Below are 21,017 nucleotides of genomic sequence, written 5' to 3' on the forward strand. Positions count from 1 at the left end.
TTCTTTGATACCTAAACTCAAATAATTTTTTACTAAGAATAGGAACTAATGAGATTGGTCGATAGCTAGGAGGGGTCAGTCCTATCTCCTTTTTTAAAAATTGGTACTACTTTTGTTACTTTTAATTGCTTGAGGAAATGTTCCTTGGTCTAGCATCTTGTTAAATAAATAAGTAACTGGCTCTAATACTATGTCAATGATGTCTTTCATAATTGAATTGAAAAAACCATAATAATCCTCACTTTTTGAGGTACTCAACTAGATGTACAATATAAAACATCATTTCTTTCAATATTTTTCCATTTAAAATCATTTTTTAATACACCCTTATTTCTTATGTACTTTTCTAAAAATATTCAAGAGCAAGGTTATTATCATTCTGCTGGTCAGAAAGTATTAATTATATTAGAAGGTGAAGTGTAAAAAAAAGTTATTAAAAAGACCTAGAATCAATAAAAGTTTCATGATTTTTTTTCTTCAACCTTTTTTTTCTGTATTAATTATTTCCAAGCAGCTTTACATTTATTTTTTTTGAATTGGTAATATAGTTCTCATTGAATAATTTTTCTGTCTTTTTAATTTCAGATCTATACAGATTTTTTGCTCTTGTGTACACATTTTTACATTGTAGTTCAGTGAACTGTACCCTTACTGTTCTTAAGCTTATCATACAATGCAACATACTATTTTCCTAATATTTTCCGAATTCTTTTGTATACCATTTACTACTTAACCTATTTAGTATTGTCCAACTATTGCCTAATTTTAATATCTTTAAAAGGACAAGCACACATTAAAAGTGAAAAGTGCTTGTCAAGACAAAGTTAAAAATAATCAAATGCTGCATCTACATTAGTTAAAACGTTGTAGCTGTGACCAGTCTACATGAGTCAAACTTTCCCTAAAATTTTTAATAGCCATATGGCGTTAACGTTCTAATGGTTGTAGTTGAAATAACCTTTTTTTTATACCTGCGTTTGGAGCACCAAAATGTTGTGAGAAAATTTGCACAAACTGCTGCGTGATCTGATAAATGAGGTTCGATAACATTACAAGTTACAGTACCCTTTTTTACATTAGTAATGTTTTTTTTACACAAATGTTGGAATGTTTTGATGGAAGACAATTAAGTCATTTGTTAACATATTCCCTGTATTATTATTATTTTTTAGATGTATGACAGACTAGTGCCTAATTTTCTATGTCTGTTAGAATTGATGCATGTTATTATTATGTTAATGGTGGGAACACCGTTAGATCTAAAAAACTTGAGCTCTTATTTCTCTATGTCCCACAGTCTTAATTAAGCTTGACATTAAGTTATTCTTAGGTTGGCGTGTCCTGCTAGTAGAAAAAGATTCCAGTTGCTTAGGGCTAATACTAGAGTTTTCTGAACCTAAAACATCACTTATCACTTCACTATCCCCCCATACTAAACTGTTTTCACTCCCCCTCCACACAACACACCACCACGGTGACGGACATCAATGCAACCTTAGGAACCTCGGAGAAAGTGATGGATTTTCTTTGCTGTGACCAAAGAGAGTAAACTTTGTGACGAAGATTCTCTGCAAAGTCAGTGAAGACTGATAGTCCATTCCACAGTTGTCGGTTTGGAATTTTCATTACGTATGATGATTGAAATAGAAGACTCCTGTGGTCTGCTGAAAGTTCACTTATATTGGCAGCAAAGATGGTCCTAATGGAATATTATCCCGAACTGACAACCCATGGGGGAGCATATTAATTTATTTAAAACCCCTTCTTTTAAAGTCATCTGTGTGAAATTTATGAATGCAGTGTTGTAATCTGATATATGTGGTTTACTATTATAATGTGGTTTTGTGACTAAACCGTAGAAGTTCGCCTCTCATTTGGAATTTTTTGATGGGTTTAGAGATAATATCGTTACTCTGGAGAGATGGTGGTTTAACCAATTAAGATATTTAAAAACTGTTGCCACTCCAGCACTCATATTTTCTTTCATGATCAAGGTCTCCAGAAAATGCAGTGGGCAAAAGCCCAGAGATCCTTGTTTAAGTTTGTTTTAATTAATTGTTTCATGTCAGATTTAATTTACATCTATCTGGGGGCAATCTCCCTTCATTGATTTAAAAGGATCGTCTTTGTCACCTGTTTTATTATTTGGTAATTCTCCCCATCAGGATATTAATGAGCATTACTAAGAGAATTTATTAACATATAAGCCAACTTTCTTTTACCTCGACTAATTAAAGGTGCAGGCCATGTCGAGTAAAAAGGTGAAAACCTTTTCAGCTCTTCAAGATCAATGGACAACTACTCTGTTCTTACCTCACTGCAAGTTCTCTTATATAGCTGTTTACCAAATAACATATTTTCATCATGAAGAGGATCACCCTGTTTCTAGGTCGTAACGATGGGGTAAAGTGGTTATTATTATAGTTTTTACTTTTTACTTAGCAATTTCAAGTCTTTTTCTATAAGTTACTGTAAAATGTTCATAGTTGTTTTATTTGTAACATCATTTGCTACCCGAAATTATTACTACCGGATGGTGGCCAGATCTTTCAGCTTGTCTATAAACTTCCTGAGGTTTGATGCCCCGGAGTATAAAAACTAGACCATTTATTCTAATCTAGCTTGCCCTTACTAACAGGTGTCGATTATTTCTGGAAGAATCTCCTCCCATGGCTATCTGTGTAAACAAATACTCAACTGTCATTGGTAGAGCCTCATTTCACACCTCCTTTATGAGTTTCTTCCATGGTTGTAGATTTGTTTTTATCATGCTGCGATCCTCAGGTAAGTTCAGTATTGTTATTAAGCCGCAGAGGAGCCAAACGATTGGCTGCACTTTGGAGGACCGAAAGAGACTCCCTTACCCATGATTTAAATAAGAGTTCTTTTACTGTAGAGCAAAAAAAATCCAATTTCAGATAATTGGTTATTAAACCATAAATAAGCAAGACATGACCTCTTCATTATTATGTCACTCTCATGTATATGTCACGCTGATTACCTCAGAATGGCATATTTTGCTTTCTTTCAATCAGTGCTCAGATATGGCCTTATTCTATGGGGAAACTGCAGTAGGATATCAGAAATTTTTACTATACAAGAGCCATTATAATTATTGCATGTTGTGAACCATTAGCTCATTATAAAACAATTTTTATTGCAAATAAAATTCAAACTATATTTAACTTATATATATTATATATATATATATATATTTGATATTGTACTCTACATACTCAAACATCCTGAACCTCTAAAGACATACAGTGACAGACATATGTATAACACCAGAAATAGAGAAAATGTATCCATAGAATTTTATAGACTAAACAAAACTATCAATAGTCACATAGTAATCGCTTTGAAAGTATACAACTTTGTAAGACCACTTATCTCAAAATATAGTTTTAATGAATTTAAACTAAAATTTTATTCCTGACTTTTAGTCAATCCATTTTATTCATTGAAAGAATTTTTTTACTCTGGAACTGTTAGTTTCTAGACATAACCTATTTAATTTAATGATTAGATTTTAAATGTTAATGTCATATGTTTTTTATTCATACAAACTGTAATAGAAAATTTATCAATGTTATATAATATTTCTGTTATTGTAATTTCTGAGGCTGTGTTTTACTTGTTGTTGTTATTTGTTTATTTGTTACATACCTGTTTTAATTTGTTATTTATTTATTTATATTTTAAAATAATTTAAATTAATTGTGGAGTGACTGTTTTGGCAACTTCATGTTTTGGGTACCTAATTTTCCTTGTCTGGACTTATGCTAGTTTTTATATTTCATACATGACTTGTGTCGATGCTCGTGTAAGCTCTATGACAATAAACGTATTCTTATTCTTATAACATTATTGTTGTTATCAGAAATTGTGAACAAACAGCCAGGATATTCATAAACAGTATAGAATGTTGAAGATGGAAGCTTTATATTACCTTAAGTGTTTGTTTAAGGTTGTATAAAGATTTTGTTCTTTTGTATACTGATACTTTCCAATACTTGGTCGAATGGGGTTTATTTAAGTTGATTGTGGACTAGCCAACTACAGTAACATAGCTGTCTACGGTTACCAGAGCAATAATATCAGTGCAGCGTGGAAACAGTATATTTGCATGAAACATGTTACTTGTGTATTTTGGTCTGGTATAGTGGACTGTGGACTAGCCAACTACAGTAACATAGCTGTCTACGGTTACCAGAGCAATAATACCAGTGCAGCGTGGAAACAGTAAATTTGCATGAAACATGTTACTTGTGTATTTTGGTCTGGTATAGTGGACTGTGGACTAGCCAACTACAGTAACGTAGCTGTCTACGGTTACCAGAGCAATAATACCAGTGCAGCGTGGAAACAGTAAATTTGCATGAAACATGTTACTTGTGTATTTTGGTCTGGTATAGTGGACTGTGGACTGGCCAACTACAGTAACATAGCTGTCTACGGTTACCAGAGCAATAATACCAGTGCAGCGTGGAAACAGTAAATTTGCATGAAACATGTTACTTGTGTATTTTGGTCTGGTATAGTGGACTGTGGACTGGCCAACTACAGTAACATAGCTGTCTACGGATACCAGAGCAATAATACCAGTGCAGCGTGGAAACAGTAAATTTGCATGAAACATGTTACTTGTGTATTTTGGTCTGGTATAGTGGACTGTGGACTGGCCAACTACAGTAACATAGCTGTCTACGGTTACCAGAGCAATAATACCAGTGCAGCGTGGAAACAGTAAATTTGCATGAAACATGTTACTTGTGTATTTTCGTCTGGTATAGTGGACTGTGGACTAGCCAACTACAGTAACATAGCTGTCTACGGTTACCAGAGCAATAATACCAGTGCAGCGTGGAAACAGTAAATTTGCATGAAACATGTTACTTGTGTATTTTGGTCTGGTATAGTGGACTGTGGACTAGCCAACTACAGTAACATAGCTGTCTACGGTTACCAGAGCAATAATACCAGTGCAGCGTGGAAACAGTAAATTTGCATGAAACATGTTACTTGTGTATTTTGGTCTGGTATAGTGGACTGTGGACTGGCCAACTACAGTAACATAGCTGTCTACGGTTACCAGAGCAATAATACCAGTGCAGCGTGGAAACAGTAAATTTGCATGAAACATGTTACTTGTGTATTTTGGTCTGGTATAGTGGACTGTGGACTGGCCAACTACAGTAACATAGCTGTCTACGGTTACCAGAGCAATAATACCAGTGCAGCGTGGAAACAGTAAATTTGCATGAAACATGTTACTTGTGTATTTTGGTCTGGTATAGTGGACTGTGGACTGGCCAACTACAGTAACATAGCTGTCTACGGTTACCAGAGCAATAATACCAGTGCAGCGTGGAAACAGTAAATTTGCATGAAACATGTTACTTGTGTATTTTCGTCTGGTATAGTGGACTGTGGACTAGCCAACTACAGTAACGTAGCTGTCTACGGTTACCAGAGCAATAATACCAGTGCAGCGTGGAAACAGTAAATTTGCATGGAACATGTTACTTGTGTATTTTGGTCTGGTATAGTGGACTGTGGACTAGCTAACTACAGTACCGTAGCTGTCTATGGTTACCAGAGCAATAATACCAGTGCAGCGTGGAAACAGTAAATTTGCATGGAACATGTTACTTGTGTATTTTGGTCTGGTATAGTGGACTGTGGACTAGCCAACTACAGTACCGTAGCTGTCTACGGTTACCAGAGCAATAATACCAGTGCAGCGTGGAAACAGTAAATTTGCATGAAACATGTTACTTGTGTATTTTGGTCTGGTATAGTGGACTGTGGACTAGCCAACTACAGTACCGTAGCTGTCTACGGTTACCAGAGCAATAATACCAGTGCAGCGTGGAAACAGTAAATTTGCATGAAACATGTTACTTGTGTATTTTGGTCTGGTATAGTGGACTGTGGACTAGCCAACTACAGTACCGTAGCTGTCTACGGTTACCAGAGCAATAATACCAGTGCAGCGTGGAAACAGTAAATTTGCATGGAACATGTTACTTGTGTATTTTGGTCTGGTATAGTGGACTGTGGACTAGCCAACTACAGAAACATAGCTGTCTACGGTTACCAGAGCAATAATACCAGTGCAGCGTGGAAACAGTAAATTTGCATGAAACATGTTACTTGTGTATTTTGGTCTGGTATAGTGGACTGTGGACTAGCCAACTACAGTACCGTAGCTGTCTACGGTTACCAGAGCAATAATACCAGTGCAGCGTGGAAACAGTAAATTTGCATGAAACATGTTACTTGTGTATTTTGGTCTGGTATAGTGGACTGTGGACTAGCCAACTACAGTACCGTAGCTGTCTATGGTTACCACAGCAATAATACCGGTGCAGCTTGGAAACAGTAAATGTCCATGAAACTTGATGCTTAGGTATTCTGGTCTGGGATTGTGGACTTTGGACTGGCCAACTACAGTAACATAGCTGCTGTCTACGGTTACCACAGCAATAATACCGGTGCAGCGTGGAAACAGTAAATGTGCATGAAACTTGGTGTTTGGGTATTCTGGTCTGGGCCACTGGCCAGCAGCACGCTTTGCTGTGTTTATCGGTTCACCTGTTTTGTATTAAATATAAATCACAACCCTATACGCAGCGGTCGTTTAAACAATCTCGGATTGGGTTTCCCACGAAATTTACATCACCGTTATTTTCAATCTCGCCATGATCATCTTTGGTCACGTCGCGCGCAGGTAAACGTTTCAGAAAATACCGTACTTGCTCAACTAGTTACTTTATTTATAGTGACTTAATTATAAGCTGGATATTGCTATAGAATACACTAACACATCTGACAAATGTATGATAGCTTTCTCTTTTAGCTAGCTCGAGATAATCAGCTCCATATAGCATTCATCAAAATGGGATTGTAAAAAATGGGTTGTTTTTTTATTAAGGACCTGATAGATCCTTCTTTAAATTGTCTCATCATCTGTCTATCTCTATGTACAATAACTATTGATAAAAAAGTCCTAAAGATTTGAAACCAGGTAGTAGGTTCCTCTTTGTCTAAGGAAGAATCCTATTGATTTTGGGGTCAAAAGGTCAAAAATTTCTGACTGTGCACCTGTCCGTCTGTGTGATAACTCTTGATAGAAAAGTCCTAAAGACTTGAAACCTGGTATGTAGGTTCCTCTTGTGGTAGAAAAGTCCTAAAGACTTGAAACCTGGTATGTAGGTTCCTCTTGTGATAGAAAAGTCCTAAAGACTTGAAAACTGGTATGTAAGTTCCTCTTGTGATAGAAAAGTCCTAAAGACTTGAAACCTGGTATGTAGGTTCCTCTTGTGATAGAAAAGTCCTAAAGACTCGAAACCTGTTATGTAGGTTCCTCTTGTGATAGAAAAGTCCTAAAGACTCGAAACCTGGTATGTAGGTTCCTCTTGTGATAGAAAAGTCCTAAAGACTTGAAACTTGGTACATAGATTCCTCTTTGTCTAAGGAAGAGTCCTATTGATTTTGGGGCCAAAATTTCAAAGGACACTAAAGTTTAAAATTCTATTATTTTTACATTAATCTTATGGGTGAAAATATGACTCATAAGATCATGGTTATTATTGTGTTTTGCATTGTGATCACAACAGAATAAACAGATTAGTAAACAAACAGAGTATATTGTAAAGTTAATCGTATGACATTTTTCAGTAAGTTACCAACACGTGTGATAAATTTACTTGTTTGTATTGGTTGGCTTCATAAACTAAACCAGCAACATTGTTGAATTCTGTCCGGTCCTTCAATTCTACATTGTTCCAGTTTAATACATTATTGAGTTAATTGGTAACCAAATCATTTCAAGTTAATACAGAACTTTCAGTGTTACCATTATGCAGGGTTTTGAGATCTTATTTTGGTGTGGAAACTCCACAGATAAAGTGTTATGAGATGGATACTTAGGCTACTCCTTGAACGTTTTATACAGTTGTAATGACTTTGTAAACCAATACAGACAAAAGGTTAATAGTACAGTAATAAAATTACCAAAACAACTGAAAGGAATTATATGAGATAATTTTTGTCTAGCGTGTTTTGATACAGTTGTTTATTTGAATAGTTTAAGATGTTTGCTTGAGCGTAGTTAATATGTAAATGTTTAATTCGCTTAGATATTACCAGCTTGCCCAATAAACTATTAGTAGTACAGAATATCTATTTGTTTTTGCTGGTGTCTGTAAAATTGTAATAAAACATAATTGATAAAAACTTTTTTGTCAATCACATTGTTGTTGACAACATACGTACTGAATTTTCGTGAAATTAATTTTTAAAATGTTTAAAAAAAATTAAAATGTTAATTGGGTAATTTTATGTTTAAGGGGAGGATTGAATGCTAGAACTGATTTTATTTAGTTCCTGTTATGAAACATCTGTGCTTCCGAAGATTTCTAAAAGAATAGATTTATTCGAAGGTTTGTTGAAGTCTCTTGCCTCTGTTGACGTTTGTAAATTATAAGAGTTAACATTTCACAATTAACTTTGAAAGATCATATTTTCAAAGTCACATCTTTGCCTCACATGTAACAATCCTGAAAATTCAAATTTGTTACTGTATTTTGCAAACAGTTGTCCGAGTACAATTTATTTTGGAAATACTCTTAGGCTGATGAAAATTACTGAAATTGACAGAATTGTCCAATGACTAACAATGTGAGCGATGACGTGACCCAGTTATCAATATCACTGACAAGAACGGAGCAGTTGGCAAATGGATGTGTAAGTGTATTTCTGGCCGACCTTGTACTTACACGCAAATCCACGCACTCTTGTCCACCCACACGCGCAGACTCGGCTCTACTGCATCAACACCTCTCAACACTGGAGTACTCTCTTAACAGAGAACATTTAAAAATTATCTATTGAGAAATTCTCATCAGCTACGTTTCCAGCAACTAAGAAGTATTATACATGGTCGGAGTGTTGGTCTTTCATTATTTATAAATACAAATATTCCCTATTAACTGTTAGTAAAAGTTAATTTTGCAAATTCATTTTCAAAAATAACAAAATTTGAGTTCTGCTTTGATATAGGCTCCATAAAATGACTAGAAACACCTTTTTAATCTGTAGCAGATAAAAATATATAAACTTTGCACAATGTTATACACCTATCTTAACTACTTTTTTATGCAATAACCATTACATGCCTACATTGTGGGGACAGCCTGTAGGAAGTGTCATATTAATCTTAAATGCAAGCCTAGGCCAATATTTATATACAATACAAATACAAATATCTTCATTCTTATTTCTTTCTTTTTTCTTTATTTTTTTTGTAAAGGAAGATCAAGAAAAATACCTACTATGCAATTTTGACATCATTACATTTCTTAACGAAATTGTAAATAAAGAATTTTTGACTTTTTTTACTATATCATTTTAAAGGTCTTTATTACTAAAACATAATGAACAAGAACTGCAAGAGATGTTGCGTGTTATAATGTGTGTTGTGTTATAAAGAGTAATGCTAATTATAATGTGTTACAGTGAAAGAAAACAAAATTGAGCTAAGTATTAGTTTGTACAGATCTATTCCATTTTTATTTCTAATGAACTATTCAAAGTAATATAGAACTGAATAGTTTTCTTACTTTATCAATGACAGAATCGCATGTTTTCGTAATAAACACTGTAATTTTAATTTGTAAAGTGAAGGATCTTATCAGTGGAAAGTAACATATATGGAACTTAATATGTAGTCGATCAATTACCTAAAAATAGAACTTATTTATGGAACATAAAGAACAAATAAAAATAAATGAGTATTGTGTTATGCAAAAAAGAAAGTAAATTCAGTCTTTTGATTTCAATCTGCAGTAGCATGCTCTAAAGAATACTACATAGTAGACAGTAGAATATTCCAAACAAGTTGTTATTCTTTTTGAGCAGTAATTGATTGTTGAGCTATTGAATTAATTGTAACTGATTTTCTAGTATTATTGAGACTTGTATTATGGAAACTGACCATAAAATCTTGACTATCACATGATCGACAAGACTATCTGAACTGATTACTCTCTAATATTTTACTTTGGAATATAAGCTGCATATTAATCATTAAATTCCAGTAATAAGCTTTTAAATTACACCGTAGCCAATTTAAATAATCAATATAAAATGTATTCTTTTGAAATATTAATTATTCAGAAATAAACTAGTGTTGTGCAATTAGTTATTGTATGAATATTAAACATAATGATTAAAAATAGAGATAGACCAAAACTATAAACAAATCCAGCTATTTTATCCTGTAAATACAATAACGACATGACAAAAGAAGGTGGCAAGCTCATTAAAGGAAACACCCATCTAAGGGAACTAAGGAAAATATGTTAATTCGAGATTATTTATCAAAATCTAAATCTAAAAATGGGCAGACAGCTGCACTGGGAGAAAGATGAAGAACTTCAAGCACATGTTGACTCCATTATGTTAACAACAATGAGTGAATTTTTAGGAAACAGTTGGCTATCAGATGACCACATTAATAGATGCATTGTCTTGTTAAACACAGGCTTGTTGAAAGACAAGTTTGGTATTGTTTAAACCCACTGACAGTACACGCAGTAAACTGTTCCAATAACGACCAATGTAAATATTTCTTAGAACCTCTCAACTTTGCTAACCTGGATATTTTAATTGTTTCAATTGATGAGTGTGAAAAACTATCTTACTCATTAGGCTCTCAATGGAGTGCTTTAGTATACAATAAGTTACGAAATAGGATTTAATTATGACTCCCTGAAAGGTCACAATAAGCCTTCGGCATAAAGGATTGCCAAAGAACTGATTTATTGCAGGCAATTAAACTCCTGGTTTGTAATTAAAAAAAAAAAAAAAAAATCAGCTTAAGTGAGGTTGAAGCATGCAGTTTACAGAAATGGAGGTGGTACAGAAGCGATCAACTTTGGCCTATGTATTAAATAATAATTAAATATTGATTTACTCATCTGATTAATAACACTAAGTAAAGGAAATGGAACATTACCAAAAGTTGATTCTCAAAATCCAGAGAGGATTATTAAAAAACTTTCAAAACATTGTTGTGAAAATGTCAGATAACCACAACAGCATAGAATCAAGAATCTATTATGAGGTTTCTACGCTACCTACAGAATCTTAAGATACGCAATAAGCATCTGTACTCAAAAATAAAATCAAGAATAGCACCAAGGACCTTCCATCACTCAAAAAACATTTTACCATCTCCACTGTATATTGATGCTGGCAGATAGTCATGGCCGTTAAGTGTGGACCTGTACTGTAAGACCAACTTGGAGGGAACTTTCGAGTGATAACTTTGTTCAAACCTAACGCTACAATTGACGTAGTCTTACAGGATGTAAAAAGATCTGACTAAAGATGTTGCGTATAAGATTATAATGGGTGGAAGTAATAATATAAACAATGATTTTAAGGTGGAACAAATAACTGATTTAGATTTGAGTATTGAAACCATTCTTAGTCAGTAAAAATGTTATAATACCACCAATCTCTTTAGGTTATTACAATCCACCAGTGATGTGGGCCAAGAATATTCCCAGTTGCAGGGAACATATGACTTGGGAATATTTTTTTGGCTCCGGAAGATTCCTAAAATTTGGGAATGTATGAAAACTTTTATATTTCGTTTTAACACTTATTAACAGTTAAAGAACCTTAAAACTCTTGATTAGCTAAATAAATTCATACATTTTAACCCAAGAGCTATCATTCCTTACATTAATTTTCTGTATGAACAATATCCTGAGAATTATAGAACTAAATGGATTTAAATTCCTAAACCATTATTAAAAACCAACCATTTTTTAACAAGTAATTTCTCCTTGGAACTCATGTTCAAATATCCTATGTCTAAAATATTATTATATATCCTATGTCTAAACCTCTATTTTTAATAATAATAAATACAATAAAATAATAATAAATTCTCTGTTTCTTTATGCTTTTTTTAGCTTATTAAGCTAATTAAGTTGATCATAAACCATAGTTAGCTTATAAAGGTAAATTAATTACAATGAAATTTAATGCCAAAATTTTTTGTTACAAGGTAAAAAATAGAATTTTCTGAAGTTTTTATTCAATTAATAATAATTTTGTTTAAACATATATAAATGTTTATGTTTTGTTTTATCATACGGTTATCATATTGACATTATATTACATTGAGCGATTTTGCTTTTAAAATTATAAATTCCCAAGAACTTTAGCCAACTATAATTTTATTTTAAAATATATTTCACTTTTTGAGTTTGATTTAGCCATATACATACACATATATATGTGTGTGTGTGTGTGTGTGTGTGTGTGTGTGCATGTGTGTGTGTGTGTGCGTGCATGTGTGTGTGTGTGTGTGTGTGTGTTGCTAATTAATCATTAACTCTCAAGATTTTTTTTGTTTTTGGGATATTGATAGTAATACTCCCGGGAAATATTTCCTCTATTTTAAATTCCTGGGAATTTTACATCACTACAAGCCAACCCATTTTTAAATAAGACCTTCGTTAATTGTAACAATTCCAGAAATACCAATATTCTAAACGTAGCAAAAGAATAATAGAGTATGATATTAATTAAAAGTAACACAAAATTTCATATGTTCAAGTGACATCTAAAAATAAATAAATAATTTTTTTAACTACCTCCTTCAAGTATAAATGTATTCCAAAAGTTTTACTGCTTTGAGGAATGTTGTATTAACAGTAATAATTTATGCTGCCAAACTACAATGAGCATGTGTTATTAACAAAACAGACATTCATAAAAAGTGTGCTTAATCTCTTTTAAGAAAAATGTGAGCATGAGTATATTTCTTTCTAAAAATTGTGTTTTAGCGTATCAAAATTTAAAGTTGCCTAATACAGTGAAGATAATTGTAAACTAAACCAAGTTTCCCCTCTCCCTCCCTCTAAAATATGTACTGGATCCAACCTTAGAAACGAGGTGTACAGATTTTAAAGAGTACATGCCCCAACACGCCCCTTGAGAAACACCTCATCCTCTATTGAGTGGTAGATATTTCACACTCAAAATTGACTTGTGTTTTGTAAGCTAAGTATGACAACCAATTCAATTAGGCCCACTCCAAATCCACAGTAAATCATTTCTGCCAGCCGTAGCTGATGGAATCCAATGCCTGGGATTAATCTAACAGAACTAATGTGTTCCATTTGCTCTTGTCTTTCACATCAGTCAGGTTGTTGAAGAATTTCACCACTACGGTTTTATCTAAATCCTGATTGTGTTTTGGGCAATATATCCCTTAATTTCATAATTTGTTTATATGATGGTTAAACTTTATGGCATTGAGCTTTGTCACTTAAATGTGAAAACTAAAGCCTTAGCTTCCCTTCATTCATGAAACTTACAATATACTTTGCCATTTGTACTACTATGTGTTGTCTCACTACTATGTTCATTGTACATTCTTGTTATATTAAGGTACAATGGACTTGTGGTTCACTTTGCCAAGTTCTATGTGTTGAGTTACTGACGTGGGAAATTTATCTTATGAAAATCACATTTGTGTTATATAGGTTCAGTGTAACAACCTAAAAAAATTCATGAAAACTCATGAAATTTGTGAAATTCATGTTGTAGAGGAATATTGTTTCTTTATGAGATTACTAAAAAAAGTTGTCTTTTTGAGGTAACCAACTCAAATGCAGTTATAAGCGATTTTTTACATTCAACCTTACGTTAAATTTATGGAAATTTACTAAAATGTGTGCTATTGAAGTTTGAGCGCCAAGATTCCATTATACAATCTTATGAACAAAAATGATGTCCAAATTGTTAAATTTATGAATAGTTCAGAAAACTTAGTGATGAGGGTTAGGAAAACTAAGGGTGAGGTGAGAGGGATAGAACACCCCCCAAATTTCCCCAAAAATATTAAAAATATATGTATAATAGCGATCTAACTTGTTTTTAGCATAACAGTTAAAGATTTTACTTTGAATTCTTTGTAATCCAGTAGGGGAGTGCCATCTTTGGTAATCTGGACAAGAAGGTTGGTGAATTTCCCCAGGAGGATCTGATTAGTTGTTTTCAGTGGTTTGTAGAACTGCTGAACAGTAAAGTGGTTGGTCTCATGGTATACTTCCGGGGTGCGCAAAAGGCCCTTGAGACTTAACTGCATGACAATAGGCCACCCCTTAGAAAAAGAAGAAAGGGGAAGAAATAAAGGAGTATTAAGTGTAAGAAAAGAAAAATTTAGTACACATGTGCTATGAATGATATAAACTTTTGTTTGTTGTTGCTAAAACTGTTCTCAGTGCCACGAGAAATATTTTTCTCATTGAGAATTGAAAAGTAAAAGTTGATTTAAATACAGTTAACAGCCAGACAATGAGAGATTGGAATAGTTGATAGGGTTCCAACTGTAACACTCACATTTCTTGGCTGCCGTAGAACTTTCACACACTTTCCAAGCTGCCGATTAGTTTTAATTTAGAACTCAGGTGTTTAATGAGCAATACTTAATCTCATATTAAATATCTTCATAATCTAATTAGTTTTTCTTGCTATGTACATTTTGTTTTTATTCCAGTGGCTAAATTCTTGCTGAACTTTTCCAAGAACAAAACTATAATGAAGGCAATAAAGGAGGGGAGGAGCAGTACTAAGGCACTAGGAGGTTTAGTGTTTTCAAGTGATACTTGTGTTTCAGACAAGTCTTTGGTATCAGATAAAATCTTTCCACCCGTCTTCTTAAATTCCAATTTGACATCCACGCTGAAGTAACATTCTTTAGGTGTATAGAACAGTGTGATAAGTGCATTGTCTTACAAGTGAGCAAGGGAGCTCTATTAACTTTGCTGGTAAGGATAGGAGGCAAAACCTTTATTTGAAGTCCTTATTTCAAGGTCACTTATTCCATATGATAAAGAGTTGTTCAAAGGCTCCATTTGAACGTAGCAAACCAAAGACGATTTTAAGTAAAACCTAAAGAACTGACAAATTGACTATTTCCAAATCTCAAACGTAACACCTAAACAACATTACTAGGAAAAACAAAATCGTCTATGGATCTTCTTCTCTTACTGGGCTGTGACCATTCGACAAAACCCATGGTCTGCCACATCAAATTCTTTTTATCTTCTTATTAAGCTTATCATACACTCTCATGAATTGAAAATACTTCATGTCAATATGATTATTAATAACAGTGGTTTGAATTTTATTTCACATATAATTTTCATAATAATGCCAAAAAGTAGTTACTACGAGTATACAACGTGAGTTAAAAGTATGGATACACTCTGTTTAGTTTTGATGGATAAAGCTGGAGGGATGGAACTCGGGACACCTTTCTAGGAAATAGAAGTGAATTTTTTAGTCACTGTTACATCTTTGCCCATTTCCCCCAAAATTGGGGTTTTAGCCACTTTATTGCTTAACATAATTGTAATTACTAGTGCTAGTGTAACTTTACATTAAACAAATTTTAAACTGCTCCCCAAAAAGAGCATTTTGGGCAAATGGATCACTTTAGTTTCCTAGAGGGGTGTCCTGAATTTCATTTTTCTATCTTAGTCCATTGAAGCTTGAACAGTATCCATCCATGCTTTTAACTTAATTAATTTCAATGAGCTGCCATTATGTACTTTGTGTGTGAGATAGAAAGCTCTAGTTTCCACTGTTTTGTACTTCTTCTTCTTTTATTAAGACCTTTCAAATGAGATGTCACTTAATGAGTCTTTACATTTAAAAATAGTGAGCCTCCGCCCCAAATCCCATTTTGGGGGAAATTGGCAAAGTTGTAACAGTGACTAAAATGTTCACTTATATTTCTTAGAAAGGTGTCCCGAGTTCCATACCTCCATCTTTATCCATAAAAAACTAAACAGAGTGTATCCGTACTTTTAACTCACTCTGTAAAAAAACAGTTGATATTGTGTGTTCATATCACTTTCGTGACAGTTGAAACACTCTCTTTAAGGAATTGGATTTTTATATTAAGCAAAATTAGCATAACTAAAAATTATTTGTGGTAATTTTCACAAACAGAAATTTAAATTAGGACTGGTATTAGCTCCTGGTTCCTGAAAAGATAGTTCTTTTCACTCAGGATTATTCCACTCGTTCATAATAATTTCATTTTTTTTACACCGCTATCACTGTCGGGTCTGGCCCACTTGGCATGGGTTGTATTGTTGTTGTAACCGTGCCACCAGCTTCTGTCGGTTTGTTTTGTTCCATCACTAGCGCACTCCTGTTGATAAGTACATTTTATAGTCAAGCGTCGTTAAGCTAAAATCTAGGACACACACATCTCTTGGTTGTTTTTGTCAATTTTGTATTTTTGTAAAATTTACCATTTTTATAGAAGTTTTAATACTTTTTAATTAAAGTTCATATTATAAAACTATAAAGAATAGTAGCTTGTCAGGTAGGTATGTAGAAATTTAGTAAAATTTAAGCGGTTCAAATCCAACTCAAACTGTATTTGTGAAAATGCTGTTTATCTGTGTCATTGGCTCTAGTTCACTTAAATTAAATGTCAAGAACTCTGTGCTGTGTCATTTGGCCTGTCAACAAATTTGGCAACAGTTAGAATCCACTGCAGGCATAATTTATGTTCCACATTGCAAAGGTTCAGTTGTAAACCAACACGGGTGAAACCGGGCTCTGAAATTTTTGGCGTATTCATTTGTGGTTAAAGGTTTTAATACCTTGTTTGGAAGAAAATTAATTCTTACCTTAGAAGTCATTTGTCAATAGAAATTTTTCCAAAGCAACAAAATGCCATTATATGTGTAAATTTGTTAGTTATCGTTTTTCAGTGTTCTTTGGTGTTAACTTGTCCATCTTCCGATAGAATGTATTCTAGGGTCTTCAGCAATTAGTTTTTTTTTAACTTATTCATTGCAATCTTTAAGTATTTTACATTTGTTTTTTTCAGTTTATAATTACAAAACATATTCATGTCTATTTATTCATGTGTAGTTATTTCTTGGCTGAGCAATAGCGAAAACTCAGGGGGCTGGAAAAATGTCATTTCTGTCCATCTGTGTATCTGCATGTTATCTTAAAAACGAACTGACCCATTGAAATGTTGCATGATGCTTTGTTTATACATTAAGAACACTGAATTCAATGATGGTACATTGTCACTCCATGGGTTTTGTCTGAACACTAGTCAATATTTGTACATTGGTCTTAGGGTAACTGTGATGGCAACGAAAAAATAGCAGAATAAATAAATTTGTAAACAATCTGAGTACAATGAGATTTTAACACGTGTCATATTAACACATGTAGATTATTCATACAGTAAAAAAATAGAGTGAAAGTCAATGTTAGAAGTTTAGGACAAGATCTGATTTTAGCACAGTTTTTGTTGCAGTACCCTTCCTAGCTCTGCAGAACTATAATTATTGAAACACTGCTCTGAAACCTAACTCAATGTACAAAAATGTGAATGTTGGATTTGGCAAGATGTTTTGACAAAGATCATATGCAGGCTCTTAAATTTTGTATGAAGCCTTTAATTCTACATAGACAAGAATGAGTTCTATGATGATGCATGTCTAACCGTGGAATTTCGCAGAGCGTCATTGAAGCACTTAGTAGGCTGACACAATTTCTTTTTAGTCTGCCGGGGATGTAAACATTTCTTTTCTGTATGATGTATGTCTGTCTATCTAACCGCAGAACATCTCAAGAATGAAATGAGCTATAGGTGTGAAAGTTTGCATGGAAAGTGTGTTACGTGACATGTGGTGTGGATCACTCCTACCTTGGTAATATGTGTAGTTATGCTATTTATTTGTATTTATTTTGTATAGTTAGATTGGTAGTTATTTATCTATTCTGTCATATGGCTGTTATTTTGGTGGTGTTGTATGGTTGGTTCATTGGTTTTCATGTTTTTCTATTAATATTTTATGCTAGATTTCAAGGTGTATTGTTCTTTAGCAGTTATTTGTTTCATTGCAGTTATTGTTCTCTTTTTTCTATATCAGGTCTGTTATACTTCTTTACTTTATACTTTGTACTTTACAACTTTATACTTTCTATTTTGGTTGTAATGTTTTTTTATGTTTGTAAATCTATGTATTGGATATTTACAGTGGGTTTTTGCTGTCAATAAAGAATTTGGTTTTGTTGATATTCCCTTTGTTCAATGATTTTAGGTCACTCAACGTGCCTATGTTAGGCATACTTTGAAAATGTTTAATGTGTGTGTTTTTACCAGTCAAAAATTAAAACTAACTGTGAATTTTAGAATGTCATGATTTTTGTAGGAAACCTCTGACTTGTGAGCAGTGCAGATTAAGATAGGAGAGTCTTTCTTTTGGGAATTAGGAAGAGTTCCTTAGGTATAGTTATCGAGTTAATGACTGTTGTGTCACCCCACAGGAAACCTGAACCTGAAGAACCCTATTATGCAAAGGGAAGTGAGAGATAATAAAAGAATGTGATTTTTCTCTTTCTCATAAAGAGAAGGAGGAATGGTGATTCTTATGGACGCCTCTAATTCTATTTCTTGCATGGTCCTTGGAGGAGAGGAGACCTCCAATTTGTTTGTTACGAGATACAAAGTTCTCCAAAGCAGTTCTTTTTCTGGTTTAAATTTTCCTTTCAGATCATTCTCATTTTCCTGGATGGTGTCCTTAGACATGTTGCCTCAACGCAGAAAAATTCCAGCTCCTCCACTTCCTCAATCTCGGAGCCGCTAATTAACCTGCCAATCTCATTTGTGGCAAAACTGGATAATAGAGCTTTACAGCAAATAGATCCAAAAAACCATCCATTGATAAAGTGAAGGACAAATTGTTGCTATAAATTCCAAAAATTTGTAATTGTGTACTATTTTTGTTGCTATCTGAAAATACTCTTCAGCCGTTATTGATGCAAACTACCCATCAATTAAGCTTAGTTGCTGTCAATCACCAGACTGAGAAAGTGCCAAAAGTTAAACAAATCCACGGTAAATGAACTATTTTCAGCTAGGGCTGTGTAGGAAGCGTCCGAACATTAACGCAGAAATAGTTCACCTCTGGCGCTGTTGTTTTCAACAGTCATCAATCATTCCGTGCTTCTCTTTGGACCATTTGCAAGTTTTAAATTTCTGTTTAAGTGGTACATTACGTTGCATAGCCAATATATGTCTCTTTCTGCATGCAATTCTTTCACGAACTGCTAGCAAAGAATAAAGCGAGAGAATTGCATACAGTTTTTTCCTATAGATTATGAATACAATTCCAAACATTTAACATTATTTTAATTATTACAGTTTTGTGATAATAAATAAATAATCTATATATTAAAAGACTTTATGAAAATCTAATGGCAGTCAGTGTGGCAGTTCTATCTGGCCGATTTCCTTCATTTTAGTTTTAAATGAAAGGTGTTTGTTTACAGATCAGGCATCAAGTATTTAGAGTCACTTAACTTTGGTATTTTTCACGTTTTTCTTTAAATCATCACCTTAGGAGGAGATTTCCAGCAAGTATTGCCAGTTGTATCTCACACATCTAGACCTTCTACGGTACAGAACTCAATTAAATTTTCAACTCAATGGTCTCTTTTCAAACTCACCAAAAATATGAGGGCTAATGCCTATAAATGTAAATTTGCTAACTTCCTGCTCGAAATTGGTAATGGTCAATTATGAATGATGACGGTTTAGTGGAGTTGCCTTTGTCCTTGATTTCAGACTCAGATATTGTCAGTGAAATATATGGTCAAAATTCATCATTCTCTCTTGACGCTTCCTACCTTACAAGACATGCAATTCTGGCACCTAAGAATGAGCACTGCGATGAGATCTTATATTTAACAGAATTGTTATTTTTTTATATGAAGAGAAGAATGTATTTGGGAATGTGTTTCTTGTGTCAAAATATTGCCATTTTGTATGGTGAAATAGATAATGAAAAAGATTATTATCTTAAATACATTATAATGTATCAGCTGAGTGTTAGAGAATTTGTCCACTCATGGAGCTGGAAATATTTCATTTCTGTCTGTCTTTCTGTCCGCACGATGTCACGAAAACGAACTGAGCTATGAACTTGAAATTTTGCATGAAGCTTCATTTTTATATAGGGCACAACAAGTTAGATTGTGGTGCATGTCACTCCACAGGATTTGGCTGAGCGTTAGAAAATATTTTTACATTAGTCTTATAAGTAACTATGATGGCAATAAGTAAATAGCAGAATAAATACATTTTTAAACAAACTCAACACACTCATAAGAGATTCTAACGTGGGCCTAACTATCCCAACACATCCAACATCATTTTATGGTGACTTAGTGTCTAAACTTTTATTGTACACTGACGTGAAACGCAGTTTAATGAACAAAATTTGAATGTATCATGTTGCAATATATCCTGAAAAAGATTTTTCTGTAGACTTTAAATTTCACATGAAACTTCATTTCTATATATAGATAAGAATGAGTTCCGTGCTGTATGTGTGGAATTCGGCTGAGCGCCATCGAAACCTATCACTCAGTAGGCTGACAAAATTTCTCTTCTGTTTGTTGGGGGATGTAAAAAAAATTATGGTTGCCTGTAAAGTCGGTTTTACGGGCGAAGATTTTACGTGACAACGTCTTTTTCTCGGTAGAATATTTATTGATATGAATATTATTAAATTGCACAATAGGAACAAGGAATTGAATGAAAATAAGAATTGCACAAATTTTAACTATAGAAATATATTTTGTTTACTAAAACATTGTACATAATTTGAAATTAATTAAAATTTGTTATTGTAAATGGTAAAGTTGAATAAAACATTTACTAAAATTGGAATTTGAAATTCTTGCTAAACACAGTTAAATTCTAACTCCGCGCGTGGTGATTGGTCGGTTTAGTTCGTTTGTTTGGTCGCACTGTTATGACAGGTTAGAGGTTATAATTTGTTATTTTAAATGTTTGACTAGCAATACGCGCTGTTTCTTCTCAATCGACTGAATTACGATTGATTGCAGAGTGATTTAAACTAATAATTTACTTA

At 33.5% G+C, this 21,017-nt stretch overlaps 1 protein-coding gene across 1 annotated transcript in view; it reads left to right on the top strand.

Annotated features, from left to right (window-relative positions):
- The window catches only part of LOC124367771 (paxillin), a 78,218-nt gene that overhangs the window by 41,017 nt on the left and 16,184 nt on the right, over window positions 1-21,017 (top strand). The gene's annotated exons all lie outside the window — the stretch shown is intronic.

This window comes from Homalodisca vitripennis, chromosome 8 (assembly GCF_021130785.1).
Source record: "Homalodisca vitripennis isolate AUS2020 chromosome 8, UT_GWSS_2.1, whole genome shotgun sequence".
Classification (NCBI taxonomy): Eukaryota; Metazoa; Arthropoda; class Insecta; order Hemiptera; family Cicadellidae; genus Homalodisca; species Homalodisca vitripennis.